The following is an 18,349-nucleotide window of genomic DNA, read 5'->3' as shown; positions in this document are numbered from 1 at the left end:
CTTGCCCCTACAGTCTGTTAAGGATATACGGGGGATCTTTGTCTTTTGTATGTGTGAATGTGTGTACTGTGGGGAGCGGTTTGCGCACTGCGCTACAAACCCGGCGACCCGAGTTCGATTGCCGCTCACGGTAAACGCCAGTGACGATTATCTGAACCGGTCCTGGGCCTCCCCTAGGTCGACTCAGCCTCAAATGAGTGCCTGGTGCGATGTGTAAATATTGCCACTGGGGAGACAAAGGTGGTCGGGCGTGGTGCTTGCCACCCACTCCCTCGTATGCCGTGCCGGCCTTCATAAGTGCTGCTCGCTGACAGCACTTGACCCAAAAGTCTGTCAAGCCTATGCGGGAGATCTTTGTCTTGTATATTTATATTTATGTACGATACGTGTTGGTGGATGTGTCTTATTATAAATGTACATATGTGTGCTCGTGTGTGACATGTATTGTATATGTTTGTATGCTTGCTATATGGCAGCATTTGCTCCAACAATTCTGTATGTCTATAGGAGCGATCTTTGTCTCTCTCTACCTGTGTGCGTGTCTATGGATGTGTAGTCGTGTGTGCTGCATGCATGTGATTAGGTGTTCGCAAAAAGCACTTACCCCAGCAGTCTCTGTAGGCCATTCGGGGGACATTTGTCTTTGTGTGCATTTGTGTTTGTGTTTGGGGAGCGGTAGTGTAGCGGTTATCTGAACTGGTCCTGGGCCTCCCCTAGGTCGACTCAGCCTCAAATGAGTACCTGGTGCGGTGTAGTAAACATCGTCACATGGTAGATAAAGGCGTCCGGGCGTGGTGCTGGCCACCCACCCCCTCGTGTACCATTGCGGCCTTCATAGGTGCTCGCTAACAGCACTTGCCCCAACAGCCTGTTGAAGACTATACGGGGGATCTTTGTGTGTGGAGATCTCGTCGAGCCGGTGACCCACCTCTTGGTTACAAGTCCAGCGTGCTGGCCATTTTCTCCACTGCGTGCGGGACCCTCCACACGAACTGGGCTGCGTTCCACTGCCACCGATGGCGTGCAAGGCGTGCTTCGTGAGGTTCTGGTCGTGCACCGATAACTCGATAAACAACTCGTAAACGTTCGGAGTTGGTAGCAGACAAAGTTTGATTAAAGACTCGACTGCAACATCTTGCGTGCCCAGCTCAGAGCCCGTCGCGTAGCGCGACCGCACAATTTAAATACAAAAAAAATGAAACACACACAGAGAGAGAGATTGAAAACAACAGAGAGTGCATCGGAGAGGTGGGAACTTCCTCCCCTCGACGACCGTGATTCGCGATGTTCGCCCCCAATTGAAAATGTGTAGGAGTCGTTTTTTTATTATTATTCTTTTAGTTTCCTTGCGTGATGGAGCCAAGATTGTCCTGAAATAAAATCCACGCGTACGAGGGAGAAACACAAACACACACACACACAAAACCGTAGGTGCACAGAGGAAACCGTCAGCAGCCTACTTGCTGTACTGTGTACAATAGGGGCGCAACCACTTGGTTGTCCTTCACGTAGCAGGAGGTGGCTGGCGCGCGGCAACACGTGGCTGTGTTTCTTTGCGCGAACCACCAACCCCCCCCCCCCACTCCCAAATGCGTTATGTCTCTGTAAGTTCAACTTGTATGAATACGGTAATGAGCAGCTCCCTTGGTCTATCCACTGCTGGATGTAGGCTTCCCACCCCCCTCCCCTCCTCCCCCCATGGGGAGCTGTTCGACCATACTTCACCACACGGGTATGTAATCGGTAAAAGCTAGAGAGGGGAGGGGAGGGGGGCGTACATGAGGATCGGTTCAGATAAATCGCTTACCACTGATGAGTCAGTCGTGGCCGGAGTTCTATCTCGGGTCGCCGGGTTTTGGAGGGCGCCTTTTGAAAGTCCCTCGAGAGAGAGCGCCGCTAACCGCTGCGCCACCGCTCCGCTCAATAATTAGCGTATTCTCGTTCGAGGATCGTGATGCGGTCGGATGACGAAAGTGATGACACCGGTGTGACAGAAACGAACAACAAACAAACAACCCAACCGACACAACAACGACGCAAATGAAAAATGAAAACGTTCACAGCAACACTTCCTGCGCCGGCGACCGTCTTGAGCAATATCCACAGGCAAACGGAGAGACAGAGAGAGCGAGCGACTTGAGGTGGGGGTGGTGGGCTTAAATTAGTCTCAAACATGGTCACACCGTCCCCTTCGCAGACTTCTCTCATCGCGTGCCAAAGTCAAAGTCCTCTCCAGCGGCATGAGCCCTCTCATCAGCACGTCACTTCTTCGCCACTTTGGCTCGTTGACGTCGTGGTCCGGGCTCCTACGATGACATTTCTCCGTCTCGCGGACAAAAAAATAAAAAAACGTGACAGCTGCCGAAACCGCTTTTGACAAACTTTTGCATCGCATTTTGATTGATCACGATCTGGCGGCCGCGGCTTGCGACTGCGACGACGACGACGAACGGAATTGCTTTGGGAGCCCGTCGAGAGGGGGGCGAGAGGGGGGCGAGAGGGGGGCGAGAGGGGGGCGAGAGGGGGGCGAGAGGGAGCGGCCCCCCCGGTTCGTGGCTCCGATGTCGATCCGACGTTTTGCCGCGAGCTTGATGGAGACTCGCGATGCCCACCGCCGTCGTGAAGTTTGGGAGATTTCTCGGCGTCGTTGACAAATGGACGTACTTCGTCATGTTTGACAAGCACTACGGATCTCTCCCTCCCCCACCCCACACTCGAAACCACTCTAGCCACCCCATCCCCCACTGCCCCAATGAGCGTTTCCTCGCCGCGTCTGCGGGAGCCTCGGAGCGCGCTAAGGTCACGTCTACCAGGGCGAATTTACAAACGCGCGGCGCCGCGAATTGGATTTTTTTCGGGAACACTGCGGAGTGGCTCGTTTGGGACGGATCAGTGGCCGCGGTCGCAGATAAGGTCACGGATTGCCGGCGCAGCGGCCGTGCTGGTGGTGCCGATCGTGGTGTTTGTATTCGTTGTTGTTGTTGTTGGTACATTTTTGGCCGATTTTTTGTTGTTTGTGGCGGATAGGGGGCGGGGGGTGAGTAGGTGGATGGCGATAATGGAGATGTTTGTGTTTGGAACACACGACCGTGTATTCCGGCTGCGGCGATGGTGGTGGTGGCGACAGAGATCTTGGTGTTTGTATTTTGTTGTTATTGTTGTTGGTAATTTTTTGCTGTTTGTTTTTGAGCGGTGGTGGGGGATGGCAGAGAGGTGAGCGGGGGGTGGTGATGTGATGGAGAGACGTTTGAGAATCGCGTCTGGTCGGATCTGACTGCAGCAGTTTCTAAAGGGCACACGTGAAGAAAGCGTGCGGTGTCTTTCTCAAGCCCCGTCTGTAAAGAGAGGCACCTCCCACTGGAAGAAGTTCTAGCAGGCGACCACCTCTCGCACGTCGGCTGGACATCCTTTTGAAAGAGGTGGACGTAACCCGCCACTTTACCCCACCGCTACGATGAACCCACTGACACTGCTGGGTGGACTGTGGCGCACCGGGGCTGTGGGGGGTTAATAAACTCGCACCATCCATCAATTACCGCGCTCAGGGAGATGGAATCGAACCGGCAAACTTCTGGATCGCAAGTCCAGCGCGCTGATGACCGTTACACCACGGTGGGTGGCAGCGTTCGCCCGAGTTGAATTGGAGCAATTTAAGGCGCGAACAGGAACTAGTTTCGTTTTTTGTTTGTGTGTAGTATATCCCTGTACACGTTGAGTGTTTTTGGGTAGTGGCCGAATTAAAATTTCTCTCGTGAAGAAAATAAAAAAAATGGTCAGAAAAGGAATAATTATATTCTAATAATAGTTATTAACAATGTCCTTTATATACACAAGAAAAGCCTAATCGAATTTAAATTGTTGTTTTAATGAGGGTCCTACTGCGCCATTGGGATGTTTGGCCAATGCCATTAATGGGCGTGACGGTAGCAAGATGTCAACTACCTCGCCTGGTACCCAGGAGGTCGTGGCGTGGGTTCGATCCCGATCCCGACCCTGACGCCTGCTGCTGTATATTTGGAGTTTGCGTGTCTCTATCATCATCATCACGGTGGCTAGGAAATGTTAACAACCTCGCCTGGTATACAGGAGGTCGTGGGTTCGATCCCGACCCTGACGCCTGCTGCTGTATATTTGGAGTTTGCGTATCTCTCTGCCCGTGGTCACGTGAATTTTTCTCCGGATCCGGTAGCTGCTAAGAATTTCCACACGATGAGCCACTGCTCGGCTTTTGACATCTGACCAAGGTTGGGTGGTTGGGTGGTTGGGTGGTTGGGTGGTTGGGTGGAATCCCGTTGATCTGGCCATTATTGAATGAAGTGACTAAGCCTGGTATGGCGATCCGTGATTTATGTCTTAACAATGTACGGAGCAGCAGCCCAGGAATGGAACGCGTCCCAGAGGAGATGGAGCGATGAAATCGACTCGCGTCTTCACCCAGCAGTGCATTGCTCATGGCTGATGATAATTGATGAGGATGCAGTGACGTCACCTGTCTGCTCTCACCTGTAAGATAATTTCCGTTCTTCTTCGAAGGCTAGGCTGATGGGAGCGCTCCGTTGTTTGGAAGAGGGGAGGCCGGAATGATCCACTTATTCTCGATTCTGATTGGATTGTACGGAGCAACTGCCCCGATCACTCGGCCACTCCACTCCACCCGCACGTCCGGCGTGTCCAGCCCTTCTCATCTCGCTGCGCGGGTTGACTCAGCCGAACGATGAAATGGCTTTTGGGGTGAATTCCACACGAAGAACCGCGATGATCAGCCCTGCCCTGGATGCGTCCGTCGTTGTGCCGCAGTGCAACGCCACCGGTGAAAGACCAAAAAAATAATTGAAATTCGCAAAATGAACAGAATTAACGAGACTGCGTAGGAGTTCTTTTCCCGCGTTTTGTGTGCCGCGACTTTGTGTCCGACAGCTTCGACGACTCGCTTGCTGAAGAAGCTCCCAGGAGGTGGGTGGTGAAACGTCGGACACCGTGCCGTCGTTGAGAGCCGAGCAGAACCCCCCCCCCCCCCAAAAAAAAAAAGAAACTCCTCGGTTGGTTGTAAAGAACTCGCCCAGTGCTGTGGACAATCGTGGCTCCGGCTCCTGAGCTGAGAAACTCCATGTCGGGATTTTGGGTTGTGGATAGTTGCCTAATTGTGACGACGTCAAGTTATTTAATTGTGAAAAGTGTTGTTTAATTTCTTGCCCCCACCCCCCACCGTCCCCCCCACCTCCCCTGCAATTTTATTCCAACTGCGCCATCGGTCGCTTTGCCGTGTCTTTGAGACGAAGAATCCCCTTTGGAACTCTCTCAGAGCACAGAAGAAAGCCCACTGAAGCAGACATCACAGAACCACTTCGGAGACCTTGAGTTTGAACGTGAGAGAAAATGAGGCTACGGCCGCATTCCGCCACCCGTTTCGCTTTTTTTTTCTACGTTCCACTTTCGAAAGCTCCACGCGGGGTTGGATCCTCACCGTTTGTTCCGTGCCGGGCGACTGAAGCACCAATTCTAGATTTGAAGCTTTCGTGACTGCAAGGATTCATATTCTTAAAGCACCCACCGTGCTTTTTTTCGCCGCGTGTTGTTCGGGGTGCGGTGACGCCATCGGAGAGAGCGCGATCGGAGAGATTCTCCCTCTCGCTGCAAGGTGTCCCAATGTGCTCTCGTTATGTCCTCGCTACCGATCCCATTGTGGCCCCCGTTATGGTCCACGTTTCTGATTGAGCACAATTCAAGATTGACAATTTTTTCCGAGCCGTGCGAGCGATGGACGCTTCCGACGCGGTCGATCCGAGCTGCGAGGTGAGCGTCAGGGCTGACCGTGCGCTCCGCGGGGTAACTGCACGGGCCACTCCCCCCTTCCGCTTCCTCCAAGACGTCTGCCCAGCGTGGAAGAGTAGGCCAAGATGACATCTAGAGAAGGTGGGGGGTGTGTGTGTGTGGGGGGGGGGGGGGTTCTCTCTCTGGCATGGGAAGGCAATCGAAGGGCTGCACCACTGCACCGACGTGAGCTGTCCTGACCGTGCGATTGGTTGAGTTTTCGGGATTGAGAGCCAGTGGCGGGCGGTGTCTCGCACAAAGCCGCGCTCGGTATCAAAAGGACGTCGTTCCGCTTTCTTGCGAGCTGAGTGGTGGCGGCCGAGTGAGTTGGGAGGGGGGGGGGGGGTGATGGAGGGGGGGGGGTCACCGACGTCCACCTCGTCGACCGTGCTCTCTGCATCGTCCACGGTGCGGGCGTCGAACCTTGACCGCGACTAGTGGCGGTCGAACGCGGCTGTGGCGGCCGGGGTTGCGGCCCCGCGTGTCGCCGTGCTGTAGTAATAGGGGGAACCTGCGCACGCCCAGACACAGAGACGAAGATGCGCCCGTGTAGACTTTATGACAAAACTGCTGGGCCCAAGTGCTGTTGAGCGAGCGGTAACGCAACGTGAAGGCTGCACGGGGGAATCTGTTTTGTCTTTGTTGTGAGAACTCACCCAGAAGCCCCGAGTTGGTGAATCTCCACGTGTCGTTGTAGGTGGCGTACTGCGCGTGTGGGTACGGGTTCCCGGAGAACTCGGGCGCTTTAGAGGAGAAATCAAAACGCAACAGCATTTATTTAGTCATTTTTTGGTAATTTTTGTTCATTTTTTTCATTTGTGGGTAATTTTTTGGGTAATTTCCCCCGGCACCCTATCGCCCCCCCCTCGTCCCCTTCCCCCACCCCCCAACGTCATCGTGATCTCAACTATCTGCGGCGCGTCATCACGAGATCAATAATCTTTTCGTATATCTCTTGGGTACCACTCACTGATGGTGGGTGGGTGAGTGGGCAGCGTTGAGCACTACACTGATGGTGAGGGGGGGTGAGTGAGTAGCGTTGAGTACTACGCTGATGGTGGGTGGGTGGGTGGGTGGGCAGCGTTGAGTACTACGCTGATGGTGGGTGGGTGGGTAGTGTTGTGTCCTCACTGATGGTGGGTGGGTGAGTGGGTAGCGTTGAGCACTACACTGATGGTGAGGGTGGGTGAGTGGGCAGCGTTGAGTACTACGCTGATGGTGGGTGGGTGGGTAGTGTTGTGTCCTCACTGATGGTGGGGGGGGGTGAGTGGGTAGCGTTGACGACTCACTGGGTACCACTCACTGATGGTGGGTGGGTGAGTGGGCAGCGTTGAGTACACACTGATGGTGGGTGGGTGGGTAGTGTTGTGTCCTCACTGATTGTGGGTGGGTGAGTGGGCAGCGTTGAGTACTACACTGATGGTGGGTGGGTGAGTGGGTATCGTTAGGTTCTCACTGATGATGGGTAGGTGAGTGCGTAGCGTTGAGTACTACACTGATGGTGGGTGGGTGGGTAGTGTTGTGTCCTCACTGATGGTGGGTGGGTGAGTGGGTAGCGTTGGGTTCTCACTGTTGGTGGGTGGGTGAGTGGGTAGCGTTGTATACTCACTGATGGTGGGTGGGTGAGTGGGTAGTGTTGTGTCCTCACTGATGGTGGATGAGTGGGTAGCGTTGAGTACTACACTGATGGTGGGGGGGGGGGGGGGGTGAGTGCGTAGGGTTGAGTTCTCACTGATGGTGGGTGGGTGAGTGGGTAGCGTTGAGTACTACGCTGATGGTGGGTGGGTAGTGTTGTGTCCTCACTGATGGTGGGTGGGTGGGTAGCGTTGGGTTCTCACTGATGGTGGGTGGGTGAGTGGGTAGTGTTGTGTCCTCACTGATGGTGGGTGGATGAGTGGGTAGCGTTGAGCACTACACTGATGGTGGGTGGGTGAGTGGGTAGCGTTGTATATTCACTGATGGTGGGTGGGTGAGTGGGTAGCGTTGAGTACTACAATGATGGCGGGGGGAGGGGGGGGTGAGTGCGTAGGGTTGAGTTCTCACTGATGGTGGGTGGGTGAGTGGGTAGCATTGAGGACTCACTGATGGTGGGTGGGTGAGTGGGTAGCGTTGTATACTCACTGATGGTGGGTGGGTGAGTGGGCAGCGTTGTATACTCACTGATGGTGGGTGGGTGAGTGGGTAGCGTTGTATACTCACTGATGGTGGGTGGGTGAGTGGGTAGCGTTGATAACTCACTGATGGTGGGTTGGTGGGTTGAGTACTACACTGATGGTGGGTGGGTGAGTGGGCAGCGTTGTATACTCACTGATGGTGGGTGGGTGAGTGGGTAGCGTTGTATACTCACTGATGGTGGGTGGGTGAGTGGGTAGCGTTGTATACTCACTGATGATGGGTGGGTGAGTGGGCAGCATTGAGAATTCACTGATGGTGGGTGGGTTGAGTACTACACTGATGGTGGGTGGGTGAGTGGGTAGCGTTGTATACTCACTGATGATGGGTGGGTGAGTGGGCAGCATTGAGAATTCACTGATGGTGGGTGGGTGGGTTGAGTACTACACTGATGGTGGGTGGGTGAGTGGGCAGCGTTGTATACTCACTGATGGTGGGTGGGTGAGTGGGCAGCGTTGTATACTCACTGATGGTGGGTGGGTGAGTGGGTAGCGTTGTATACTCACTGATGGTGGGTGGGTGAGTGGGCAGCATTGTATACTCACTGATGGTGGGTGGGTGAGTGGGTAGCGTTGTATACTCACTGATGGTGGGTGGGTGAGTGGGCAGCGTTGTATACTCACTGATGATGGGTGGGTGAGTGGGTAGCGTTGTATACTCACTGATGGTGGGTGGGTGAGTGGGCAGCGTTGTATACTCACTGATGGTGGGTGGGTGAGTGGGCAGCGTTGTATACTCACTGATGGTGGGTGGGTGAGTGGGCAGCGTTGTATACTCACTGATGGTGGGTGGGTGAGTGGGCAGCGTTGTATACTCACTGATGGTGGGTGGGTGAGTGGGCAGCGTTGTATACTCACTGATGGTGGGTGGGTGAGTGGGCAGCGTTGTATACTCACTGATGGTGGGTGGGTGAGTGGGCAGCGTTGTATACTCACTGGGCACCATGCCAGCCAGGGAGGAGGTCGTGTAGCCAGCCTGCCCGCCTGGGGGTACGTGTGGCGGGTACCCGGGCAGTGTTGTGTTGCCCATTTCTCTACCTGTTGAACACACAAAGACAAAGATCCCCCGTATAGCCTTTAACAGACTGTTGCGGCAAGTGCTGCTAGCGAGTAGCACCTATAAAGACTGATACGGCACACGATAGAGTGGGTTGGCCAGCACCACGCCCGGCCGCCTTTGTCTCCCCAGTGACGATGTTGTCCCACTGCACCAGGTACTAATTTGAGGCTGAGTCGACCTACAGGAGGCCCAGGACCGATTCAAATGATCGGCACTGGTGTTGGTGGCCATGAGCGGGAATCGAACTCAGGTCGGCGGGTTCGTAGCGCAGCGTGCTAACCATTGCACTACCTCTCCCCATGCACGTCCACACACACACACCGTCCATATAACCACACCATCCTGTGTATCCGATTCAGACTGTCAGGGCAAGTGTTCGTGTCCAGGGTTTATGCATTGACTCCGTTCATCCATAACTCTCATGAGGACGATCCGATATGAACGAAGTTTTCCCACAACGTTGTGTTGTGAGACTCGCCCTATTGATGACTTGGAAACAAATAAAAGCAAAGAGGATGACAGTATTTGTCGATATGCAAACGCATTTGCCATGATGCTTGCTACAAAACACTTTCCTGCGGAGGGAGCTGGTAGGAACGTTGGGTTGCTCGGTCAATGGCCAGGGTCAACGGCGGCGTGGTGTATTCCGCAAATATGCCCGACTGTGAGGGCGGGCACAAGCCGGCGTGAGTAGGTTAAACGTTGAGTTTTATAAGGGCACCACGGGGTGACCAGCCCCTCCCCTTCCACCCCCCACCCAGCCCCACCCTCCCCACCCAGCCCCTCCCCACCCAGCCCCACCCAGCCCCTCCCCACCCTCCCCTCCCCACCCAGCCCCTCCCTCCCCACCCAGCCCCTCCCTGCACGACGGACACAATAATCTCCTGTGGGCTGGTGTAACCAGGAGGTTCCTACCAGTATTAACCACAATACCTTTCTGATCTCGTCAAAGGGGCATAAACCATCATCCTGCGAACTCCAGCCATCGAGCAAAAGACTGTGGTCACCGCATCGCACGCTGCGCTTTCAGACGCGCTTCTGCGGCCGTCTGGAACGTTCTTCCTTCCGACATTAGGAAGCCACCGGAGCTATGCACTTTTACATCTAGAATGAAAACTCATTTATTTTAGGGCAGTTGTTTTCGTGTGTGTTAGTTTGTTGTTCTTCTCCTGCACCTCCAATTAGCACGGTTTGGCTACGTACGGTGCGAAAGAAGTTCAACGTACATACACATACAACACGGTCCGTGTCTCAGTGCGAATCAGGTGACTCCTCGTCCTTCCCGCTAACCCTCGTCACCTTGCAGCAAATGCAGCTTAACTGCGAATCAATACGCTCTCAATATCATCTCGATCGTACATCAATACCCAGTCGATATGAATGACTTTGCTCTCGCGCGCCAGCACGCCGGACTCAGGCCAGGGGGCAGACGACCTCCACACCTGGGGGCCATCGTTCTCGTCAGGTGGTCTCAGGTGGTCTCAGGTGAACTCAAGCAAAGTCACGTGGCCTCAGGTGAACCCAGGTGAACTCAGGTGAACTCAAGCAAAGTCACGTGGCCTCAGGTGAACCCAGGTGAACTCAGGTGAACTCAAACAAACTCACGTGGCCTCAGGTGAACCCAGGTGAACTCAGGTGAACTCAAGCAAAGTCACGTGGACTCAGGTGAACCCAGGTAAACTCAAGCAAAGTCACGTGGACTCAGGTGAACCCAGGTGAACTCAAGCAAAGTCACGTGGACTCAGGTGAACCCAGGTGAACCCAGGTGAACTCAAGCAAAGTCACGTGGACTCAGGTGAACCCAGGTAAACTCAGGTGAACTCAAGCAAAGTCACGTGGCCTCAGGTGAACCCAGGTGAACTCAAGTGAACTCAAGCAAAGTCACGTGGCCTCAGGTGAACCCAGGTGAACCCAGGTGAACTCAAGCAAAGTCACGTGGACTCAGGTGAACCCAGGTGAACCCAGGTAAACTCAAGCAAAGTCACGTGGACTCAGGTGAACCCAGGTGAACTCAAGCAAAGTCACGTGGACTCAGGTGAACCCAGGTGAACCCAGGTGAACTCAAGCAAAGTCACGTGGCCTCAGGTGAACCCAGGTGAACTCAGGTGAACTCAAGCAAAGTCACGTGGCCTCAGGTGAACCCAGGTGAACCCAGGTGAACTCAAACAAACGCACGTGGCCTCAGGTGAACCCAGGTGAACTCAGGTGAACTCAAACAAACTCACGTGGCCTCAGGTGAACCCAGGTGAACTCAAACAAAGTCACGTGGCCTCAGGTGAACCCAGGTGAACCCAGGTGAACTCAAACAAAGTCACGTGGAATCAGGTGAACCCAGGTGAACTCAGGTGAACTCAAGCAAACTCACGTGGCCTCAGGTGAACCCAGGTGAACTCAGGTGAACTCAAGCAAAGTCACGTGGCCTCAGGTGAACCCAGGCGAACTCAGGTGAACTCCAGCAAAGTCACGTGGCCTCAGGTGAACCCAGGTGAACTCAGGTGAACTCAAACAAACTGACGTGGCCTCAGGTGATCCCAGGTTAACTCAGGTGAACTCAAACAAACTCACGTGGCCTCAGGTGAACCCAGGTGAACTCAGGTGAACTCAAGCAAAGTCACGTGGACTCAGGTGAACCCAGGTAAACTCAAGCAAAGTCACGTGGACTCAGGTGAACCCAGGTGAACTCAAGCAAAGTCACGTGGACTCAGGTGAACCCAGGTGAACCCAGGTGAACTCAAGCAAAGTCACGTGGACTCAGGTGAACCCAGGTAAACTCAGGTGAACTCAAGCAAAGTCACGTGGCCTCAGGTGAACCCAGGTGAACTCAAGTGAACTCAAGCAAAGTCACGTGGCCTCAGGTGAACCCAGGTGAACCCAGGTGAACTCAAGCAAAGTCACGTGGACTCAGGTGAACCCAGGTGAACCCAGGTAAACTCAAGCAAAGTCACGTGGACTCAGGTGAACCCAGGTGAACTCAAGCAAAGTCACGTGGCCTCAGGTGAACCCAGGTGAACTCAGGTGAACTCAAGCAAAGTCACGTGGCCTCAGGTGAACCCAGGTGAACCCAGGTGAACTCAAACAAACGCACGTGGCCTCAGGTGAACCCAGGTGAACTCAGGTGAACTCAAACAAACTCACGTGGCCTCAGGTGAACCCAGGTGAACTCAAACAAAGTCACGTGGCCTCAGGTGAACCCAGGTGAACCCAGGTGAACTCAAACAAAGTCACGTGGAATCAGGTGAACCCAGGTGAACTCAGGTGAACTCAAGCAAACTCACGTGGCCTCAGGTGAACCCAGGTGAACTCAGGTGAACTCAAGCAAAGTCACGTGGCCTCAGGTGAACCCAGGCGAACTCAGGTGAACTCCAGCAAAGTCACGTGGCCTCAGGTGAACCCAGGTGAACTCAGGTGAACTCAAACAAACTGACGTGGCCTCAGGTGATCCCAGGTTAACTCAGGTGAACTCAAGCAAAGTCACGTGGCCTCAGGTGAACCCAGGTGAACTCAGGTGAACTCAAGCAAAGTCACGTGGACTCAGGTGAACCCAGGTGGTCTCAGGTGAACTCAAACAAACTCACGTGGCCTCAGGTGAACCCAGGTGGCCTCGACTCGGGTGGACGCAGGGCCTCCCACGCCGCTAATGAAGTGGCTATTGCTTGGCTCGGCAAAACGAGTGCGCGATAATAATGATTCCACAGAGTTTTGAACAAATGCGCTGCGTGTTGTTGCTGTGCTTGTGCACGGCTGCTAACGCAGCAGCAGCAGCATCGGGCAATCATCAAATCATTCTTACACTTAATCTCCTTGCCACCCGTCTCTCTCTTTTGTATTGTGCGCGGTGCTTTCAGCGCCACAGCGCGTCGATTTGTAGCGTTTATTTTCTTTTGTTTGCTGGTGACTGTATTTCATATTGAAATCGCCTCCGGTGCTTTTGCTGCTGGCGGCAATAAAAGTTGTTTAAAAGTCAAAAGTCTCTCTCTCCTGTCCACTTCTCTCTGTTCGTGGCTGCGTCCCTCAACCGAGAGGAGGCTTCCATCCGCACTCGTCTTTGAGCCCCTCCATCACCTGTCCACGGGGTTCTCACCTGCCACGAGTGGGTAGGCTTGGTGAGCCGTGTGAGGCCCACTCAGTCCTTTCCCGTCTTCCAGACTCCCCCCGCCTCCTCCCCCTCCTCCTGCCAGCGACAGGGGTGAGAACTCCGCGGCCTGACCCCACACGCACGCACAGAGGGCACGGGGTGAGCGGTCAACACGCGTGGAGGTCATGGCGTGTGCACAAATGCATGCCGTTGCATCGGTGGCGGGGAGCGGTGGGGCAGCAGTTAGCGCGCTGCGCTACAAATTTGGCGGACCCCAAGTTCGATTCTCGCTCATGGCCACCAACACCAGTGAACCGGTCCTGGGCTTCTTCGAGGTTGACTCAGCCTAAAATGAGTGCCTGATGCGGTGTGTAAATATCGCTACTAGGGAGACAAAGTGACCGGGCGTGGTGCTGGTCACCCACCCGCTTGTGTGCCATGCCGGCCTTCATAGGTGCTCGCTAACAGCACTTGGCCTAACAGTCTGTTAAAGAATATATGGGGGATCTTTGTCTTTATGTAGGTGCTCCCCAGGCTATATGGGGGATCTTTAATGGACAATTTCATCCATAACAAAGGTTTTTTGGGTTTGATCGCGTAAATATAAATGTGTCGTTAAACCTCCCACCACAGATTATACAGGGTGCTTCAAAAAAATGTTGACACCTATATGGGACTATAGTTTTTAATGGAAAGTAGAACGTAAATAGAACGGATAATACACTGCAACATTATAAAAAAATGTATGTTAATAGCTTCAAAAGTCAAAGAGTCTCTACTTTTTCGCCATCATTGTCAACACGTGCCTGGAATCTTCTCCAGGTGGTCTCCAGAGCCAGGAGGAGGCCCACTTCTTGTGGCATTGTTTCAAATTCTCTCAAGTGTTAACATTTTTTTGAAGCATCCTGTTTCATTGAACCAGGTGAGGACCCAGGAGGCCAGGATAAGTCCCATCGGCAAGCGAGCCCTGGGCGGGTAGTCTGCCGATAGATGGGGGTGATGATAATCTTCATTTAATTCTAGATTTGAAGCTTTCGGTTTTTTTGGAATTTCTCTCACTTGATACAGCTATCGTGCTGTGACTGTTCCACCTGAAGACGGAAGCTTGTGTTGCCTCCGAAACGTCGTTATTTTTATTTTATTTTTATTTTACTTTTATTAATTTTAATGTTTTACCTACGTGACTTTACCGAAAAAACCTAAGAATATGAATCTTTGCAGTCACGGAAGCTTCAAATCTAGAATGAGTTGTTCACCTTTGCCCATACTTCGCACGCCTATCACGTGTTGTATTATTTGTTGCTGTAACGTTCTAAAACTCGCGCCCCATACTGGACTTCTGTGAACAAGAGCTTTACAGCTCATCGGATTCCTCCTTCAGTATGCATATTCTGATTCTCTTCCGAGTGACGTCAAAGAATCTTTAAAGTCCGCTGTGAGTGAAGCAGACTGCGCGTCGCAGTAATTGTCAGGGTCACTACACCCGCAGTATTAACCAGGGCGGGCCGCTGGATTTGAACCATTAGGCCACGTCATCATAATCAGCAACAGCAGCGGTGTTTAGTTTGTTGTCCTTCCCCCCGCACCTCCGATTGGCACGGTTGGCTACGTACGGTGCGAAAGAAGTCCAACGTACAGTACATACAGCAGTGACAGCAGCGTCGACAGCAGCAATGCCGACATTCATTTCCAATTGAGTTGAATATTCACTCTGCTCAATTCACATGTTGGCCGTCTTCCCTCTCTCCCCCCTCACTCTCTCCCCCCTCGCTCTCTCCCCCCTCGCTCCCCACCTCTCTCCCCCCTCTCTCTCCACCCTCTCTCCCCCTCCCTCCCTCGCTCTCTCCCCCCTCACTCTCCACCCTCTCTCCCCCCTCTCTTCCCCCTCTCTCCCCACTCTCTCCCCCCCCCTCTCTCCCCCCTCTCTCCCCACTCTCTCCCCCCCCTCTCTCCCCCCTCCCTCCCTCGCTCTCTCCCCCCTCACTCTCCACCCTCTCTCCCCCCTCTCTTCCCCCTCTCTCCCCACTCTCTCCCCACTCTCTCCCCACTCTCTCCCCCCTCCCTCCCCCCTCCCTCCCTCGCTCCCTCCCTCGCTCTCTCCCCCCTCTCTCCCCCCTCTCTCCCCCCCTCTCTCCCCACTGCACACCCACCCTCCCCCCCACGAACCTCGACGCTAATTAGTGATGAGGCTTGGCACTCATTATCGGCGCGACAGGCCTGATGGATCGCCGCGCGCGTGAGCGCGGAAATTAAAATGAAGTCAATTACAGGAGAGAGAGTGAGAGAGAGTGAGAGTGAGACTGAGCGAGAGTGTAAAGGAGAGTGAGAGAGTGAGACTGAGTGAGAGTGAGACTGAGTGAGAGAGTGTGAGAGTGAGACTGAGTGAAGGAGAGTGTGAGAGAGTGAGAGAGTGTGAGAGTGGGACTGAGTGAAGGAGAGTGAGAGAGAGTGAGACTGAGTGAAGGAGAGTGAGAGAGTGAGAGAATGAGACTGAGTGAGAATGAGTGAAGGAGAGTGAGAGAGTGTGAGAGTGAGACTGAGTGAAGGAGAGTGAGACTGAGTGAGAATGAGTGAAGGAGAGTGAGAGAGAGTGAGAGAGTGAGACTGAGTGAGAGTGCAAAGGAGAGTGAGAGAGTGAGACTGAGTGAGAATGAGTGAAGGAGAGTGAGAGAGAGTGAGAGAGTGAGACTGAGTGAGAGTGCAAAGGAGAGTGAGAGAGTGAGACTGAGTGAAGGAGAGTGAGAGAGTGAGAGAGTGAGACTGAGTGATAGAGTAAAGGAGAGTGAGAGAGTGTGAGGGTGAGTGAGTGAGAGAGTGAGACTGAGTGAGAGAGTGTGAGGGTGAGTGAGTGAGAGAGTGAGACTGAGTGAGAGTGTAAAGGAGAGTGAGAGTGAGTAAAGGGGATGGACAGAGAGTGAGTGAGCCAAGGAGGGAGTGAGAGGGTGAGGGAGTGTGAGAGAGTGAGTGAGCCAAGGAGGGAGTGAGAGGGTGAGGGAGTGTGAGAGAGTGAAAGAGTAAACGTGGGAGTGAGACAGCCTAAGAGTGAGTGAGCCAAGGAGGGAATGAGAGAGTGAGAGAGTGTGAGACTGAGTGAGACGGTAAAGCAGTGACTGAGAGAGAAGGGGAGTGAGCGAGAGGGCGAGTGAGTGAGCGAGACAATGAGAGGGGCACAGAGTGCCTAAGAGACAGCGAGCCTGCGAGTGAGGCTGGGTGGCTGAGTCGGTGGTTGTGGATCTGGGAGGGAGTGAGAGATGAACTGGTGGGGGGGGGGGGGGGCGGGGGTGTTAGGGTTGTGGTTGTTGTTTTTGTTGGTGGTGTGGTTGTTGTTGTTGGTGGTGTTGTTGGTGGTGTGCCGACTTGGGATGCGCTCGGGGTTGGGGGTTCTGTGGTCTGGCTCTGTTGGGGGGGGGGGCTGCGAATGAGTGAGGGATGCTGCACGATGGTGTGTGGGTGGTGGGTGGTGTGGGCAGGAGGAGGAGGGGGGGTCTGGGGTGCGGTGGGCAGGAGGGGGAAGAGGGGGGGTCTGGGGTGGCGAGCTGCCATACCCACAGACGCCCCGCGGGAGAGCCCGTGCCGCTCGTTATTAATAGACTCTCTCGTTCCGCTAATGGGTTTATGAGGCCAAACGGTCGCTTATCCCCCTTTGAGGAACCCCCCTCCCCTCCTCCAACCCCTCTTAACCCCCCACCCCCCATCCCATGGAACCCCGGTTGGTCTCAGGTGGCGACCTCTCTTCAATACAAGGGCCCCAGCAGACATCTGCTACGATTGCGGGGACAGCCATTAACCAGGAGCGATACCACGAAATGCGCGTGTGTGTGTTTCTGTGCGTACGTTGAACCTTGAGGCCTCGTGGCCTCAAGGTGCACATGGCCTGGCACAGGCGTCGTGGTGACGTCACCGCCACTTAGCGGCAGTTGTTGTTGTTGAACTTCTTTCGCACCGTACGTAATCGGAGGTGTAGGGGAAGGACAAACAAACTAAACACGAAAAGAAGTTAGAAATAAATTAGTTCTCAATCGAGATGATTAGAAGTGCATAGCTCCGGTCGTTTCTTAATAAGTGGAGGAAGAGCGTCGCGTGGTGTGCGTGGTAGTAGGACATCGTATCTCGCCAAACTTTACCGTTCCATTCTTTTTGGGGAAATTGTTTTCGCTTAACGCGTTTTTAGTTTATCGCGGCACTTTTCGGGAACGCATCTACCTCGTTAAACGAGGACCTACTTAAGCATCGCATTGTGTAACATTGAATTGTACCCGTGGTGGCTAGGCACGTGTCTTGTAGTCCAGCACTGACAGGAGAATGTGGTACAGCAAAGCAAGAAACGTGGACTCCGTCTGTTACATCTGTACGGGATAGAGTTTCCTCCAACACAATCAATTGTTGGTGGCATTGGCTCAACGCGAGACTCCCGCTGCTGCTGCCTGCTGGGGCAAGTGCTGTCAGCGAGTAGCACCTATGAAGGCCGGCACGCCACACGAGATTGTGTGGGCGTCCAACATCACCTTGCCCAGCCGCCTTTTTCTCCCTAGTGGCGATGTTTATACATCGCACCAGGTGCTCATTTGAGGCTGAGTGCACCTAGAGGACAGGCCCATGAACGGTTCAAATAATCGTCACCGGTGTTGGTTGCCGTGAGCGGGAATCGAACTCGGGTTCGCAGAAAATAGGATCGCGGATAATAGGATCGCGGATCGTAGATAGTAGGATTGCGGATAGTAGGATCGCGGAAAATAGGATTGCAGATAGTAGGATCGCGGATCATAGATAGTAGGATCGCAGATAGTAGGATTGCGGATAGTAGGATCGCGGATAATATGATTGAAGATAGTAGATTGCAGATAGTAGGATCGCAGATGGTAGGATCGCGGATAATAGGATAGCGGATAGTAGGATCGCAGATAGTAGGATTTCAGATAGTAGGATCGTGGATAATAGGATAGCGGATAGTAGGATCGCAGATAGTAGGATCGCAGATAGTAGGATCGCAGATAGTAGGATTGCGGATAGTAGGATTGCAGATAGTAGGATCGCAGATAGTAGGATTGCAGATAGTAGGATCACGGATAATAGGATTGCGGATAGTAGGATTGCAGATAGTATGATTGCGGATAGTAGGATCGCAGATAGTAAGATTTCAGATAGTAGGATCGCGGATAATAGGATAGCGGATAGTAGATCGCAGATAGTAGGATCGCAGATAGTAGGATCGCAGATAGTAGAATTGCAGAT

General features: G+C 53.6%; 1 pseudogene; it reads right to left on the bottom strand.

The window, feature by feature from the left end:
- Positions 1 to 1,037: 1,037 nt before the first annotated feature.
- The window catches only part of LOC133354470 (paired box protein Pax-2a-like), a 51,185-nt pseudogene continuing 33,873 nt past the window's right edge, over positions 1,038 to 18,349 (bottom strand).

This window comes from Lethenteron reissneri, chromosome 47, assembly GCF_015708825.2.
Source record: "Lethenteron reissneri isolate LAM-NWPU_2019-01 chromosome 47, ASM1570882v1, whole genome shotgun sequence".
NCBI classification, from domain to species: Eukaryota; Metazoa; Chordata; class Hyperoartia; order Petromyzontiformes; family Petromyzontidae; genus Lethenteron; species Lethenteron reissneri.
The sequence above is the reverse complement of the archived record's forward strand: the minus strand, read 5'-3'. Positions and strand labels throughout refer to the sequence as shown.